Here is a 6,324-nt window from a genome sequence, read left to right on the forward strand (position 1 = left end):
AGGTGGCCCCAAAGCAGTCGTCAATGTAACGGAGGTAGGGGTCGGGGATGGGGCCCTGATACGTCTCGAACAAGGATTGTTCAACGTACCCGACAAAGAGGCAGGCGTAGCTGGGGCCCATGCGTGTGCCCATAGCTACGCCTTGTGTTTGGAGGAATTGGGAGGAGTCAAATGTAAAGTTGTTGAGGGTGAGGACCAACTCCGCTAAGCGGAGGAGAGTGTCAGTGGCTGGGTATAGGTTGCTCCTCTGGTCGAGGAAGAACCGGAGGGCTCCGAGGCCATCCTGGTGGGGGATGGAGGTGTAGAGTGACCGGACATCCATGGTGAAGATGAGGGGGTGAGGGCCCAGAGAGTGGAATGCGTGGAGGCGGCGGAGAGTGTCTGAGGTGTCTAGAACATAGGTGGGGAGGGATTTGACCAAGGGGGATAGGATGGAGTCAAGGTATGTGGAGATGAGTTCGGTGGGGCACGAACACGCAGAGACAATGGGTCTGCCGGGAGAGCCGGGTTTGTGGATTTTGGGGAGAAGGTAAAAACGGGCCGTGCGGGGCTGGGGAACGATGAGGTTGGAAGCTTGGTCGGGCAGGGCGTGGGAATTGATGAAGGAGCTTGTCCCAGTTCTGCAAAAGGCACATATAACTTGACCAAAATGGCCTAGCAGCACACAAGCCTTCACTCAATTTTAATGTCCTGGCAGCTCCAATTTGGCCAGAATTAACAATTTCACCTCTCTTTACTTTCCTTGTCCCCGGTCTTCTTGCTAGAGTTCAGCTTCTCGATGCATTCTAATTGAGTTTGACTTAAAAAAAACTAATCGACTCCTCATGGGGCAATTTTGCTTTTGAGTGATGATGCACAATAGGTGTTGTTAAAAAATTTAAAAAACACCTCCCTCCCCCTCCGCCCGCCTACTTTAAACTTTGCCTCCGACACCTGAAAGCCATATCCTCTCGTCTTTCACATTCACTCTTGGAAAAATGTTCTGATCTGTGTATCTATGTCTCTCGTAGTTTTATATATTTCTATCATGTCTATCAGTGGCGGCACGGTGGCGCAGCGGTAGAGTTGCTGCCTTGCAACGCCAGAGACCCGGGTTCGATCCTGACTGTGGGTGCTGTCTATACAGAGTTTGCACGTTCTCCCTGTGACCGTGTTGGTTTTCTCCGGGTGCTCCGGTTTCCTTCCACACTACAAAAACGTACAGGTTTGAGGGTTAATTGGCTTCGGTAAAAGTAATAAATTGTCACTACAACCCCAGCCTGGAAACGGGCCCTTCAGTCCACCAGGTCCGCACCGACCAATGATCAGCCGTACACTAGTTCTACCCGACACAATCAACCTACAAACCTGCACGTCTTTGGAACGTCCCGAAACGTTGCCTATTTCCCTCGCTCCATAGATGCTGCTGCACCCGCTGAGTTTCTCCAGCATTTTTGTCTACCCACAAGAAGAAGACAGCTGCAAGGTTGAGCAGTGAGGCTGAGATTGACGTATCCAGGAAGATTGGGCAAGGAAACATTGCAAAAGGAGATATTGGCAAAGAGACAAATACATGAGGTCAGGTCTTAGCTTGGAAACAAGGCATTGCTGATCTCACGGCAAAGTGCACACTCAGCGAAAAGTTTAAAACCAACTCCTCAAGCAGGCTCACTATTAACCCAAGGTGAGTACATCAAAGTCAGCACTGGATTTGTTCCCGCAGCAGGGAGGGGAAGAAGTGCAGTTTTGTTGCTAATGACTCTGTTTGTTTTTTTTTAACCAAAGATCTTGAACAATCAACTGAAATATTCCTTCACACATGGGATGGCTGATATACGATTTTTTCTTTTTCATGAATATCGGAGTGTGAAGTCTTAACGTGGTTTCCTTGAGATTTCTTCATCACCATTAAAATATAACGGGTCACTGCTCGCGAATGTTTCATTTCGAGCGGTTTGCCAAAGAATAGGATTTCAATCACACGAAATCAAGTTTGAACTGCTGAGTGGATTCAGGGGGAAATCAGCAGAAATTATATAGGATTTCATGTGGGAACGAGGGGGGGGGGGGCGGGACGGCAGAGTTGAGGGCTAGAGATTCTGTAACGTGGGCTGAATCTCTTATGCCCACTACTCTATTAGGGGCAGCGGGCAGGTGCTATAGACCTGCACGGGAAGGTAGACGCTCCCGACCCCACGAGTCTCGGGCAGATGGGGCTCGTCAGCCTGGGAAGGCAGTCCATCTAGGAGAGGGAAAACTCCGATTTAAAACCTCCACTGCCTGTGGAATTCTCTGCCTCAGAGGGCGGTGGAGGCAGGTTCTCTGGATACTTTCAAGAGAGAGCTAGATAGGGCTCCTAAATATAGCGGAATCGGGGGATATGGGGAGAAGGCAGGAACGGGGTACTGATTGTGGATGATCAGCCATGATCACATTGAATGGCGGTGTTGGCTCGAAGGGCTGAATGGCCTACTCCTGCACCTATTGCCTATTGTCAATTGTCTATTGTGGCCATATCCAGTCATGGAAAAGGCTCCTGGAATAAACTTCAAGAAAATTCAGAGTCGGGGCCCCTAAGGCAGATCGTCGTTGTCTACATCCTCGCTCTGGCAGCTCCTGTGACGGCGCTGGTGCCAAACTGTAACGGCCCTGCTGTTCCTTTGGATCGATCAGCGACGTGGAGAGGGGGGACGTGCTGCATGGGCAACAGCCTGTCCTCCATGTGACATCGCCCAGGCTTGCATCCGACCACACTTCACCTGCAAACTAGGATGCATCTCCCATGGTCAGCCATGACTGAGGGGGGCCTATTACTACTCTATCAAAACCCCCCCCCCCCCCCCTCCACTCCCCACATGCCCGATCTCTCTCCCATTGTCTTCTCACCCCCTCCAGAATGCCAGAAACACTCAGTAAATCAGGTAGACAAAAATGCTGGGGAAACTCAGCGGGTGAGGCAGCATCTATGGAGCAAAGGAATCGGTGACGTTTCGGGTCGAGACTCTTCTTTAGACTGATGTGGGGGGGGGGCGGGAAGAAGAAAGGAAGAGGCAGGGACAGTGGGCTGTGGGAGAGCTGGGAAGGGGAGGGGAAGGAGGGAGAAATCAGGGACTACCTGAAATTGGAGAAGTCAATGTTCATACCGCTGGAGTGTAAACTACCCAAGTGAAATATGAGGTGCTGCTCCTCCAATTTGCAGTGGGACTCACTCTGGCCATGGTGGAGGCCCAGGACTGAAAGGTCGGATACGGAATGGGAGGGGGAGTTGAAGTGCTGGGCCACTGGGAGATCAGGTTGGTTAATGCGGACTGTGCAGAGGTGTTGGGCAGAAAGAGTAAAACGTTCAAAGTTTCAAGTCAATGAGCCTTTAACAGACATGTTTCGGGCTTCCAGCATCAGCTGTGTTTTTGTAGTTTAGTTTAGAGATATAACTTGAAAACATGCCCTTCGGCGCACCGAGTCTGCGGTCCTGCAACACCATCCTACACACACTATGGCCAATTTACACTTATACCAAGTATACAAACCCAAGCCAATTCACCTACAAGCTTGTGCATCTTTGGAGTGTGGGAGGAAGCCGAAGATCTCTGGGAAGACCCACGCAGGCCACAGGGAGTATGTACAAACTCCTTACAGACAGCATCCGCAGTCGGGATTGAACCCAGGTCTCCAAAAAAAATTATTGTTTCAAATAGGGATGATCTTCCAGACAGCAATATTTACATGAAGGGGATGCGACAAGTCAAGGGGATCGCAGTAGTGGCTGCAGCCCTCGTCTAGAATGCAGGTGTAGACACTTGTGCAAGAATGAACTGCAGATGCTGGTTTAAGCGAAGATAGACACAAAATGTTGCAATCTCAGCTGGGTCAGGCAGCAACTCTGGATAAAAAGGAATATGTGATATTTCGGGTCGAGACGCTTCATTAGACAATAGACAATAGGTGCAGGAGTAGGCCATTCGGCCCTTCGAGCCGGCACCGCCATTCAATGTGATCATGGCTGATCATCCCCAATCAGCACCCCGTTCCTGCCTTCTCCCCATATCCAGAGAACCTGCCTCCACCGCCCTCTGAGGCAGATAATTCCACAGACTCACAACTCTCTGTGTGAAAAAGTGTTTCCTCGTCTCTGTTCTAAATGGTTTACCCCTTATTCTTAAACTGTGGCCCCTGGTTCTGGACTCCCCCAACATCGGGAACACGTTTCCTGCCTCTAGCGTGTCCAAATCCTTAATAATCTCATAGTTTCGATAAGAAACCCTCTCATCCTTCTAAACTCCAGAGTGTACAAGCCCAGACGCTCCATTCTCTCAGCATATGAAAGTCCCGCCAGATCTTGCAGACACTTGCTTGGTAAGGCAGCAACTCTGCAGAACATGGATAGGTGACTGTATTTGACTGCTACCACTCTGGTCGAGGGGACTGTCAGGTCGGAGCGCCGCGTCTGGCCCTGCCGCACCCGTCCCGACGTAGTGCAGCCCATGGAGTGCAGCAGCAGCGCCTCGCCTGTGGCCCCGTCGGTCGGTCAGCAGCCCGGCCAGCTGTCCGACCTTTGGACCTCCGCATACCGCCGACACCACCACCACCACCCCTCCTTCTCATGGCCAAAACTCCTTAGCTGGCCCGCCGGATGGGCTTTGTGTGCAGTCCAGCACCCGGGCCGACTCATCATTCACCCAGCCACGGCCGAGTCGGGGGGAATTTGTCCCATATTTCAACCTTTTCTCGATTATTTGGGGGTGAGAAAGTTGGCACCCCAAGTGCCCCGTGACCATTGACATTTGCAGAACATAGATCGAGCGCAAAGTGTCTGATACGGAGATCGCAGGAGGAGCTGGCAATTGCAAGACACAGCATGGCATCCTAAAAGCCCCAGGCAAAATAAGAGATGGGGGGGGGATATAGCAAAGAGCAGAGGGATAGCAACAACCAGGAAGGCTGCCGTGTGTAAGATAAGACAAAGTAAACAGCTTCATTCCTGCATGTTTCTGATACAAGAGACTGTCAGACTTTAAGGCCTGTGACTGCTGTGTTTAGTCTGAGTGCCATTCAGTATTAATTCTCTTTCCTGTACCATGGTCTCTCCTCTTCTGATCTTTGCAACCTCCTCTGATCCCTCCGAGATATCTGGCTTCCTCTGACTCCGGTTACATACATGTCGGTGATTTTTTTAAATTATTCCAGCAATGGCAGATGAGATTTCAGTCGCGAAGGAAAAGAGTTCTGCAATGCGTAGGTTCAACCTCTCTTCCCCAATGTACCTCCCTCCATCTTTAGGAGACTCGATTGAACCCAGTTGGAGACACAACACAAAGTGCTGGAGGACCTCGGTGAGTCCAGGCAGGAGGGAATGGACAGGCGACGTTTTGGGTCAGACCGATTCATTCTGAAGAAGGGTCCTGCCCTGAAACGCCATCTATGCATTCCCTCCACAGATGCTGCCTGAACCTCTGAGTTCCTCCAGCACTTTGTGTTTTGCTCGAGATTCCAGCATCTGCAGTTCCTTCCATCTCCAGTTACTGATCAGCTGGCCTCACGTTCCTTCTGAAGGTAAACACAGAAATGCTGGAGTATCTCAGCGGCTCTGGCAGCATCTCTGGAGAGAAGGAATAGGTGACGTTTTGTGAGGACCCAATTCCTTTTCGCCAGAGATGCTGCCTGAGCCACTGAGTTAATGTTCAATGGTTCTACATGATCACATGTACCAAGATACAGTGAGATTCTTATTTTTAAATACAGATCAGTAAGATTATCGCCATACATAATCCCAGATCAAGTAGAGAATGGACAGAATCAGCCCAGTGACTCCAATTGCAAGGGGAGCCATGTTTCGGCACCATGTTATTACTCCAGTTACGCCATCATTTTGATTTTGTGTCTATCTTCGGTGTAAACCATCATCTGCAGCTCCTTCCTCACATTCCTTCCTCTGGGTTTAGTTTAGTTTAGAGATACAGCACGGAAACAGGCCCTTCGGCCCACTGAGTCCGCACCGACCAGCGATCCCCGCGCATTAACACGATCCCACACAGAATAGGGACAATTTACATTTATACCAAGGCAATTAGCCTACAAACCTATACATCGTTGGAGTGTGGGAGGAAACCGAAGATCTCGGAGAAAACCCACGCAGGTCACAGGGAGAACGTACAAACTCCGTATGGACAGCACCCGTAGTCAGGATCAAACCCGGGTCTCCGGTGCTGTAAGGCAGCAACTCTAGGGTGGCACGGTGGCGCAGCGGTAGAGTTGCTGCCTTACAGCGCTTGCAGCGCCAGAGACCCGGGTTCGATCCCGACCACGGGTGCTGTCTGTGCCGAATTTGTACGTTCCCCCCGTGACCTG

The sequence above is a fragment of the Amblyraja radiata genome, chromosome 23 (assembly GCF_010909765.2).
Source record: "Amblyraja radiata isolate CabotCenter1 chromosome 23, sAmbRad1.1.pri, whole genome shotgun sequence".
In the NCBI taxonomy this organism is placed as follows: domain Eukaryota; kingdom Metazoa; phylum Chordata; class Chondrichthyes; order Rajiformes; family Rajidae; genus Amblyraja; species Amblyraja radiata.